Source organism: Lactuca saligna, chromosome 1 (assembly GCF_052625555.1).
Source record: "Lactuca saligna cultivar CGN05327 chromosome 1, ASM5262555v1, whole genome shotgun sequence".
Taxonomy (NCBI): Eukaryota; Viridiplantae; Streptophyta; class Magnoliopsida; order Asterales; family Asteraceae; genus Lactuca; species Lactuca saligna.
The window spans coordinates 123,116,807-123,129,304 of NC_136417.1; the positions used below are offsets into that span (position 1 = coordinate 123,116,807).

Consider the following 12,498-nt stretch of genomic DNA (forward strand, 5'->3'; position numbering starts at 1 on the left):
TTGCTTGAAATTTGAATTATGGATAATTATCCCACAAAATTATAAGATTAGGGATAAAAGTTATCCAAAACCAAGATAAAAGATATTAGAGATAACACTATATGATGATGACAATCGAGAAACCCTAATCTCCTCTTGTAGAATTGTCAACCCATCGGGTTTACAAAGCCGTCAACCTATTCAGGTTTATAGAGCATTGACCGAATTTGTATCTAGTTTGGAAATGATAGAGATGAAAACAAGGAGTTTTGTTTTTTGGAGATGAAAAGTGAAATTTAAGGCCTTTTTGTTTTGGAGATTTTACACTTATGTACTTGAATATATTTTCTTATATGTGCTAAGCTGAAAATTATATTTGTATAGAGAAGATGATCGGAGACTCATCGGAGATGCTAGCCTCACCTAAAACAAATTATTATCCATCAAAACGGTAGTTTATAAACATATTAAACGAGTTTAATGGTAATATGTGTAAAAAAAGTGACTAATATTTACAAAAATCATAATTCATTACCCTAAAAAGTCAAATATTGAAAACTACATTAACAAAGTTTGTAAATTATAATGGATTTCGAAACTAACCAAGTTTCAAAAAGACAATCACTTTTACTTAACTCTATGAAGAACATAGAAAACTCGAAATTGTATGTTATTCAAGAACACAAGACACAATCCTATAAGGACGGAAAATTAGATACAACTTAATTCTTTCAGTTGGGATTAGCACAGATCAAATGTTAATTTTTTAAATTGATGTGATTAGTTTAATTCTTTTTCTTTTGCTTTAATCTCTATGTATTGTTGACGATTTTTTGAGATAATGACTTACGAGGGTAATAAGGTTTTCAGTTTGTCCGTATTAGGTCACTAAGGTTTTTTTTTGTGCGTATTAGACCAATATGGTTGTTATTACCGTTTAGAAATAGTCATTTTACCGGTTTTAACGGTTAAAAATGACTATTTCTAAACGGTAATAACAACCATATTGGTCTAATACACACAAAAAAAAACCTTAGTGACCTAACACGTACAAACTGGAAACCTTATTACCCTCCTAAGTCATTAACCCTAATTTTAAAGACATTGAGAATATATGACCATCAACAGTAAACTACTTCGTTTAGAACTCGCGTCGTCCCATATAACCTGCTAGTCCTCTATATGGTGAAGCTCTTCATCTATAGTCATCCCTTTGGGGACATCCGATAAAATTGGAACGATACAGAGAAGATTAGCATGGCCCCTGCGCAAGGATGATACACACAAATCGAGAAATGGTCCAAAATATTTTTCAACCCTTCGTCGTCTTTTCTGGAACCCTAATTCCCTTTTCAAATGCTAATAGAGTTCAATTGCAATTCTTACGTGTCAGTAGTTCATCTACTGAAGTCATGATCAGACAACATGTGGATTCTATGGTCAGATTGATCTTCTTGTTGATGTCTTTAACCATTTGTGGCAAATAAGGGTGATCTTTCTTTCTATAAAGTCTCCTTTAAGTTTTTTACTTTTCCTGTCATTAAGTTTCATGCTTTATAAACTTTTGTTTATGTGTTGTATATAGTATGTATGTATTTGTTTATGTGCTGATTTTTTTTTATTCATTTTGCAACTTCAGTTTCTTAGTTCATGTTGTGGTTTTGCTTTTTATAAAATAATTGATAATAGACATCCTATACAAGTCCCCGTTGGTTTTACATTTCCATTCGTTATCAAATGTAGACATTGATGGGAGGTATCAAAGTGAGATTTTGTTTTTGTACATATGGATGTGTTCATGTAAACATTTAAATGACAAAAAAGAAGTTATTGATAAAATGTTGTATATTTATGTAATGAAGATCATCAATCATATGAGTTTCTAGACTTAGAAGTTCTGAAAGGTTTGTGAGATAAGTTTAAATGGAAGCAACTATTTTCAGTCAAACAAATCATTCACATTAATTAGTAAGCATGTTTTCTAAATAATCAGGATTAATGACTTAGGAGGGTAATAAGGTTTTCAGTTTGTACGTATTAGATCACTAGGGTTTTTTGTGCGTATTAGACCAATATGGTTGTTATTACCGTTTAGAAATAGTCATTTTTACCCGTTAAAACCGGTAAAATAACTATTTCTAAACGGTAATAACAACCATATTAGTTTAATACGCACAAAAAAAACCTTAGTAACCTAATACGGACAAACTGGAAACCTTATTACCCTCCTAAATCATTATCACCGATTTTTTTTCTAAAGCATCGTTGGCCCTCTTTTTAATATATTTACGCCGTGCAAAAAAGTTATTAAAAGTGATATTTTCTAAATATTTTGAATTTTTTTTCCCTAGGTTTCAACCTTGATTAATCAAAAAAATTATGTAATGAAAATTGAAAACATGTCTGTATTATTTGTTTTAAGAAACAAAAATGATAAAATAAATATAGTGAAAAAAGGCATGTGAGGAAAAGTAAAAAGCGTATCCAAAGCCGGTAAAAAGCAGGAGCAGCCGCAGTTTCCCATAAACTTGTCTGCGCAATCTTTGCCGTGTACCCTGCCAACATCATTACATACCATAATATACTTCTTTTATTTTATATATATATTTTTAACCTTTTAAATAACATATATGAATGCCATTAAATAAATGATTAAAACATATAATTTTGTATTACATGTTCAAATGGGCAACTAATGTAGGACTGACCGTCAAAAAGATATTTCAATCAATTTTTTTATTTTTTATTTTTTTTTATTTTTTTATTTTTTTATAAATAATAATGCTTTAAAGATGATCCTCAAACATTTATTAATCTAAGTATTTTATATAAAACAAATTAGATATGTACCCACATTTTTAATTATAGTTATTTATTCTAAATAACTGACAAAGAAAGCAATTACATTTAATTTATGACTAAGGATATATTGTTTTTATGTAGACACTTTTTTCTCAATAATTACACGATAATTTAAAAGTTTGCTGTTCTTACGAGTCTTTTAGTTCCGTATTTACTCGTCATCACTCGTGTTACTAAACTAGTAAAACTGATTTAGATTTATAGTTATATAACTAACTAATTTATCAACAAAATAATTGCATCTAATTTTAGACAATAAAATGCATGTTACTTTATTTTCTTAAGAAAAAAAAATTGTATTTTCTACTTTTAGTTTGTTAGATGAAATCAGCATTTTTTTTCAGTAATCTTATAATCCACATGTTTATTTGCTCATTATACCGTCATATATCAAACATTCGTCTCAATTATATAGTTTGTAATTTAATCAGATAAATAGAAATATTTCCGAATCGAGCTATTAATTTTAACTTTTCTATATATAAAATCAAAAAACATATTTAGTACTTTCATAAATGAATGTCTTATTGGTCTCCTACCAACCTTGACCCGTTGAGATAAGTTTGGATATGATTATTTAACCATTAATGAGGATCGCCTTTTCGTAGACATTGGAAGAAGATCAACAACCACTCATTTATTTGTGTACTTTCATTGACCAAGCATTTATTTATTTATTTAGGATGATTATATATACTTTTTAGAAGAATAGATGAATCAATATCACATATTATCAACTAAACAACTTTCGAGAATAAGTACCGACGACTTATGATTCTCGACATACTTGAGGTTTGTAATAAAAGAAATCATATATCCTTCTATAATATTTTAATCAATCTTTTTAATCGTTAAATTAAAGTAAATTTCAAAATGAATTAATCGAAAGAATAAAGATTATCTATGAATAGTAAAATAGATAGTAACAAAAGTACAAAACCTAGAAAGATACAGAACGTTCTTTCTTGTAATAAATCGTTATGGCGCAAAGTCATACTTAGATGTGTAGTGTTAGTGTTTATTCTTCTATATGTGTAATGGGTTGAGTTTTTCCTATAAATAGAAAGTGAGTAACTCTCATTATGTAAGATCTTGTAATGATCTATATATATATATATATATATATATATATATATATATATATATATATATATATATATATATATATATATATATATATATATATATATATATATATATATATATATATTGGTTCAATATATATCGATTGAAGGCAAACGGGCAATAAGCTGCATCGCTAGCTCTTTCTGGATGGCAAAACCAATTCTTTTAAAAACAACATTTGTGGATCTAGGAGATATGATATTAGAATGCATGACCCATTGGATTCTATTGAGGAGCTTCACCGCCTTTGGTGTGGGAAAACCAAATATATCGAATGCAAAAGGTACAAACACATGTTGATTTTCTATACATGCATTCTCGTGCTTTACAACTTTGCACGCAGCGGCTTTCAAAGCGACATGCCCAGCTGTGAAACCCCCGCTCCCCAAACCAACGATAGGAGAAACCCCAGTAAGATCCACGCACGCATGTTTCCTCCTATCCATCCAAAGACTAAAATGTCAGTCGGTCTAAGTGTGGACCTTCCATCCTGCAAATCCGTCAAAAAGTTCACTGGAGTTTCTTTCTTCACAAAAATACCAGCACGTCGACAAGCATCAAATAGAACATCCCGAACCACATCATGTTTGTACTTAAAACAGGGAGCTCTCTGCAATGAACTGCGTGTTTCCCAAAGGTAATGATCATTTTGGGGAGCATTAGTTTGATAGAGAGGATCATTATAAACACATTTGTACTCTTTCTAACTATACTAATGAGAGCTTAAGAGATTTATTTACTCTATGTGTTCATGATTTGTATGATGTTTCATTAGATCTTTCATATATCGTACATGTATAATCATCACCACTACAATTGGTATCAGAGCATGTATTATTGATTGGATCAAGAATTGATCCATGATGACATTCTAGATTTGGTGATTCTTCGTTTTTGATCTTTGATCTTCGTGTTTAAGAGAGTTTGGATTATAGAAATCGAATTCATCTTTAATTCTATTCATAATTCAATTTTCTTCACTAGAATTTAAATGATTTTTGTTTTCTCTTTCTAGAAAACCCATTTAAAATCACTTTCTCTCTTTACATAAACTCAAGATCTTATTGATTGATAAAATATGGTGTTCTTGGATTATGATTCTTGGGTTGTAATCATTGAAGGTGTGGAATATAAAGTCAACGAAAATCATTTTATGGATTATTGTTGAAAGGAGATTTGATTTCATGGAGTACTATGATTTCTTATGGAGGTTTGAAGGATGATCATGGATGATTGATTTTTCAACCACTTTCAAAGATTGGATGCTTGGTTGAAATCTCCTTGAACATGTTATCTTGGAGTGGAAATCAAAAGGAAGGAGAAGAAAGAGATTTGTTTAATAAGAAATACATTTCTCTTGTTGAAAACCCAAGTGATCTTCATGCTCTTAAGTATTTTGAAGTTCAAGATTATGGAGTTAAATGTGATGTTCTTGATGTTGTTGAAGTTCATGATAAGAAGATTCAAGTTGATTCTCATGAAGATGAAAAAGTGTTTTGCTCGATTGGAGTTCAAATCGATGATCTTTTATGTTCTTGATATTCGTTTGAAGAAATGATTCCTTATCGAAAACCGGTAATCCAAGAAACTCACAAGTATCTAACTCCAAAAGATTGGATTCAAACTTGTCAAGTTGAAGTTTTCAAGAATGAAGGTGTTCTCAATCAAATCTTCAAGATGTAAAAAGATGAGAAAAGAAAAAGAAAAAGATTAAAAACAAGAACAAGCGGGTTTATTCACAAAAATCATCAAATGTTTTTGTGAAGCCGAAATCCGTGAAGCAAATTTAGGTTCCAAAACAACAATCTCCAAATGTTGCATTGAATATGAAGTCAAACCCCAAAAATGTTGATGGTTCTTATGAATATGTTCTTAGATCATTGAAGAACATGAAGAACACGAAGAACGAGTTGTACAACACGCATCGTGGATGGTATAATGTTCAAATTAGAGATTTTCTCTTTCCAACAAAACAACAAAGACCTTCTAAATTTGATTTGTTCGTTGAAAATGGAACTCAGATTGTCAAAAAGGTATCATAAATTCTCAAATAGATTCCAAAACATCAATGATTTCAATTCATATTTTGCGTTTTTCATTTTTGATCGATTTGCCTCATTGGATCAAATCCATTTCAACCCTATTGATTGATCTAACTATTTTTGTTTAGGTCAAAATTCCAAAAAATTAAAATCAAATTCGAAATTCACTATTCATAATTTTTTCATTGATCATATTTCGAAACACGTATGTCGAATCCATTACTGTTCATAAAGCCCTTTTTGACAAATTCTGTTACTATTCATATGAATTAAGCCCATGTGTTGTTTAAGCCCACCTGCTTGATACCATTTTCTCTTCAGTTATCTGATTCGATGCTTAACTCTTCTTTATCCTATGCTTAGACGAGTTGTACATTTAAATCATCCAAACAACTCGTATGTTGTCTTATTATTCTTGAGTTTTGTTTTTTATTCAACGATCATGTTATTCGATTGGAGTTTGTTCTTGAATCTCAACTTGTGAATCGGTTGTGTATGATTTCTTCTATTAACAAGCCGATGATGAGCAAGTGATTGCCGATCAATGTTTTGATTTTTATGAAATTGATCAAAAACTTTGAAATTTTTTTGAAGAACATTTGGTTAAACATGATTTTGTTCTGAAGTTTGGTGTTTTAATCTTCAATTTGATGTTTGTTGAACTTTGAGATCGAAAAAGTCAATCGGAACAAAAGTTAAACTCGATCTTTAAGTAATGATTCGATGAATTGGAGGTTGAAATCGTTTGATACGAGTTAAACATGGGCTGTGAGAGTCGAAATCTAGTTTAATTTGAGTCTAATTTCGAACATGGAGGTGCTCCGTTCTTGATGACGAAGGCTGTGATGTTCAACACCAGTGAGTTGATTTGGAAATTGATGAATCGATTTTGGAGTTAATGTTGATTTGGAATGGTTTGATTGGAAAGATCGACTGATGTGGTTAATGGTTCGAAATCAAAGATTTATGGTTTGATGATTTGATTTGATGACTAAAAGTGAAGTATGGTTGGAAGTGGGATTCGATTTTGGGGTCTGGTAATGGGGAACGAAGGTTTTGATTGTATGGCTGACAAATAGATGTTCTATGACTTGGGACGAACTTGATTTCGTTGTTGATGGTTGAATTGTTTGGAATTGTGATGTCAACTGATTTTGAGGATTCGTTGTAGTGAACGTTGTGACAACCGTGAATTTCTGGTCAAACAAAGTCAATAAAAGTCAACCAGGTCAATTTAAATCGTATTAGAATTTTAGGAGAAATGTGATATTCTCTAATGTTTCTAATATACCATTGACAAGTTATAACACAAAGTACCTCTCTAGTTGCAAATTATCGAATATAAACCCGTAAAGTTAGTATCGTAACAATTCGCTAATTTAATTTTATATTATTTTAGTATAAATAATATTCATAACTCAATGTAGTGGAGTTCATAAACCTAATGCTACATGGAAAAGTCTATATCCGGCTAAACACCAAATTTTTAGCGAAACGAACTTGGAAATTCAACCTCACTTTCATGTAACGTATTATTATTTTGATAATAATACTTGTTATAATAAATTAAATTTTTATAATTCAAATTATATATTTTATACAACCTTTATACCATATTTATTTTATAAAACACCATCATTTTATAAAAAATATCACCCTTTTATAAAGGTTTGACTTTTTTTATAAGTTACTAATTATTATAATGTTCCCCATCCTAAACAAACAACCTTTATATCATTACACTAACCCTATACTAGTACACCATTAATTAAATCCATGTTCCCCCATTACCAACCCTCATAACTCACTCTACCCACCCCACCCACCCTCTTTCCCCATGTCTCTTAAACTTACAGCCGAAGGTGCGCTTTTCCCCCAACATTTCTTCATTTTGTTCTTCTCCAAGAAAAAGGCTCTCAACTTCCAACCCTAATTTCTTCCAAGTTAGTTCTTGAGTTTTGGTAAGTACTTCCTTCATGATCTAGTGATTCTACACACTTCTATACTAGTTTCAATCCATTTACCCACATTATCATGTGTTACTATTCATAGGATCTTCAAATATTCAAGTGTTCTTAACTTGAATCATTCCTTCTACAAAGTTTTATTCACCAAGAAAACACACATAAGGTGAGTTGATACCCCTTCATTTTCGAGTTGTTCCAAGATTTAGGGGGGAATACAAGTAAACTTGTATAATAATACAAGTTGTTATACATTCTTCTTCTTTAAGTTGTGTAAATATATTATACTCATGAAAAGATATTATTACTTAGTTATTTGAACATTTACATGTGGTATGTTAGTTTAGAAATGCAAAACTATGAAAACTAGGGTTTTTATGAACAAAATATGACTTTTATAGAAAAAATGGTTATAACCAAGTCAATACACCATTTTTGTGGGATATAAACCAAAATATGTTATTTGGAACATATATCCTTCAACTAGTCAAAATACCAAAGATTTAGTTTTACAAAAAGAAAACTTAAAAATCTATCGTTTTATGTAAAGATGAGTTTTCTACAGCCCTTTTATGTTTTACAAGTTTTGGGGGAGAATACATACTAAACAAATCCTATTTGGATGATTTAAAGGCTTTGCAAACTGAAAATACAAGTTATGTCACTAAAACATATCTAAGCGTAAATATCAACTTTTTACAGAAAAGTTGTGGTCTGTTAACAGATTGTTTTACCCTTATTAAACTTAATACATTTCAAAGCTATACAATATGAAAATAGTTCAGGTCTATACCTTTCTAAGGACTACTCGTATGTGTTCATATGATTTTTCTACAACTTATGGTGATTTTTACAAAACTGTGTATCATTTCAGAACATTTTCGAACAAGTCTGTAAAAATGAACATTTGCACTTTGGTTAAGAACCACTTAAGGTCAGGGTAAGAATTATTGATAAATTAGACTCATTTTCTAAACTCCAATATTTACGGATCCAAATTTTAACTCACGATGATTTTCCTATAATTTTTCTAAATACATGGACACAACAAAACTTCTATAATAAACTATAATAGGTATAGTTTATGGGTCATTGACACTATTTTACCGTTTTGGGATACAATACAAATAATTATTTGAAGGTATAATTATTTTTCACTATGCATTTACTATGGAAAGGCAATATTTCCACTTACAAAGGGGTTTTCATTACAATATATCAGCTAACACAATTTTGCGAGACATAGTCGTCACCGTACCTACCAGAGTACCTACAAAAGTCATGTATTATAACCAGAATCTCCCGTAAGAGAGTATGATACTTGTATATAGATCTATATAGGACTGACCATCCCACCCCTAGCTACTTGCAACAGCTAGACCGGCAGATCTCGGGTGACAAATGACATAACATTCCGATGCCTGAAGAATGTCGCGACAGGCCATCTATGTCATCAGCACAATTATAATAACTCACATGGTGTATTAACAATACATTTGGTTTACAGAGCTAACATACATTCATATGGTTTTGTGTACGAAAAAAACTACATATTACTATTTTAAGTATATAAATATTTATACATTTCGGTCTTAGGGTTTCTACTACATCTGATTTTAAAGATCAACGATACATTTACCACGGGGAAACATACATTCAAATGGTTTTATATAGATTAAAACTACATATTAATATTTGAAGTATAGAAATACTTATACATTTTGGTCTTAGGGTTTCTAAGACTACAACTCATTTTTAAGAAAAATATTGAATTTTTCGGAAACGAACACTATCATTTTACAAGGAAAGGCTTACAATTCTTCATAGAAACTCTTCTGAACTCACCAAATTAGTTGTTGACATTTTTTCAAACTACTTGTATCCTCAGGGAATCGTTAAGCAAGATAATTACAAAGTTGTGAGGATAGACGTTAAAGCGCCATACTATTCATTTTGTCATAATGTAATTGGAATTGAAACAAACAACATTCAGATAAAATGTAATTTTCCCAATTATAATTATGATGGCTGTGTTGCTTTGATCAATTTTATTCATTATGTTATGATACAATACATCAAAGTCATCCACCCGTAGACGTTTCCGCCATCCTAGGTTTGGGGGTGTGACAGATTGAAATCAAAGCATTGTTTATAGTGAACTAAGTATATCAAACCATGTAAGATATACTATAAATACAATGGGGCTAAAACACTCTGACTGAAAAGTATACTTTTAAAATATAATGTTATTTTAGTAAAGTATAAGTACATTCCTACATACTAGAGTTTTTTTCATAACAAGAACCATATAAATGTATTAAGATGAGTTGAAGAACTTAGGATCCTTAGTACTCTTGGATATTAGGTAGAACAATAAAAATTCAGGATCCTTCATATGATAAAGAAGAACTTAGGATCCTTACCTTTCAACATAGAGGCATTTGTAGATAAGCTCTCTTGAAGATTGAATTGGCTGAGCTTGAATGACTTCTCTGATTCGGATAAAGTGGAAATTTTTTTGATTCTGTTCTCTATATCTTCAGTGGGAGGAACCAAATTGTCGAACTTGAAGGCTGCAAAACATAAGAAAAAATAAGAAAAGTGAATGTCGAGATCCTTAATATAGAAATATGAAGTCCTACCCTTTATAACCCAAGATTGAGGTAATAGATTTCCATCGGGAATGGAGTCATGTCTTACAAAGAAATATTTCCCTTTCCAAGCACCATCATTATGCTTGGACTTCAACACAAGGGGAAACCTATCGACTTTGACCTTCAACAAAAAGCGGGAATTCCCAAAAGTTGTAAGATCATAAACATAGGATAGCTCATTTAGACCGACAAAAAGATCCCTGGAACGATTCAAGTATTCAACCTAATAGAGGATCATCCAAATCGTTGGCATGGCTTGGATAAACGAGATCATTGTGATCTCAAAAAATTCAGTAACGATTTCAGAGAAAGGGTAAGAAAGCCCTAGGGTGAAAGGATACTTAGGGAGACAAAACCAAGTAAAAGAAATGAAATTAGGTTGAATCATAGCATCGGAAGCCCTAAAGACAGTGCCAATAGGAAAGGTCCTAGACGACTTCAACATCTCAATGTCATCATTAGTGAAGGTGCATGTTTCCTCATAAGACAAGATCTTTTGATCCATGAAGTCATCATAGGGTATACCAATGATGTTTGCACGAGATCGAGTTGTTTACTTACCCATGATTGAAACTGAAGAGTATCAAATAGAAGAAAAGGAAATAAGAAAAGTACCTCCGAATGATATTTGATGAACATTGGGAATGTCAGCTAAGAGAGTAAGGAAAAACTGAATTGTTGGGTGTTCTATTTATACAGGAATCACAAAGAGGTAAAAGGTTTATGTGACCTACTCCAACGGCTAGAAATATAACCGTTAGGATTTAAAAATTACCCTATTTGTTAACATTTTACAATCCTATCTCTTTTTACTAAATTATACCTCTAAATATTAGCAAACTAACTTCAAAATCTTTTGTAGGAAATTTTCGGGGGAAATTGTTAGGTCTAGGATCCCTGAATTATATTCAGGATCCTCAAATCTCAGGATCCTTAAACTTACTTCAGGATCCTGACTATTATCGTTTATTCTCCCAACATTTATAATGGTTATATGCTTTGTTATTTTTATCACATGTGTAGAAATAGTTAGCCAAAGACATATTCTCGTCGAATATTCATTGTGACCATACAAAAGACCCAGAAGACCAAGTCAAAAAACATCTATAAGTTGATCTCGGAGGATCCCAAAATTTTCAGACTTCTTGTTATTAGTTTTAGACTATGAAAAACACCTATATTCATCATACTACACATGACACTAAGCTCATTTTCAATACTTGTACTTTCTCTTCATACATTCATCTCTGTAATCCACATTTTTCAATCAATAAAATTATCAAGGTAGGTGATTGCTATCACCTCCCAACGTTTTGTGTCGGAGATCCTAGCAAGGATCAAGGGATTTCCTTGTAAACCACTTGTGTCACTTTAATCATTATTTTATATTTGTTTTATTCTGAACATCACAACCTCTCATGGAATTTGGTTAATTCTTGCTTGATTCTGTTTTGACCAAAACAAGTGCGTTCAGCTCTGTACGGGTTTTGTTTCATTAGATCTAATGTCAATGCATTCTTGATTATTGTTCATTTTGTTTATGATTTAGCGGAGGTTATCCAAAAGTTTCAAGTTGTGGCCGCTGAAGCTCAATGTATGTGTCAACTATCATTAAGTTAAGTGTGTTTTATGTTCCTTTGGTCTCTGGGTATGTTTACCCTCAATGGTGATGTGTAATTTTGGTTCATAGCAGGCTCAAGTTTTGGTAGAATTCAGGATCACCTTGGATGTCTTCTCGAGCTAGTTGTGTATTGGTGGAATCTGTTCAGCCTCAATCAAGGTATGGGTTCATGTTCCGATTGTTTATGAGGATCTATTCTATTAATGATTGAGGTTTTTCGTATTGATAGAACTCTGGTATTTCTTCCCTTT

The 12,498-nt window shown here is 31.3% G+C and overlaps 1 non-coding gene across 1 annotated transcript; it reads left to right on the forward strand.

Annotated features, from left to right (window-relative positions):
* Positions 1–1,186: 1,186 nt before the first annotated feature.
* LOC145027890 (U6 spliceosomal RNA) lies at positions 1,187–1,289 on the forward strand. The gene has a single exon (XR_013675653.1). It is a non-coding gene; the product is annotated as a U6 spliceosomal RNA (small nuclear RNA).
* Positions 1,290–12,498: the final 11,209 nt, after the last annotated feature.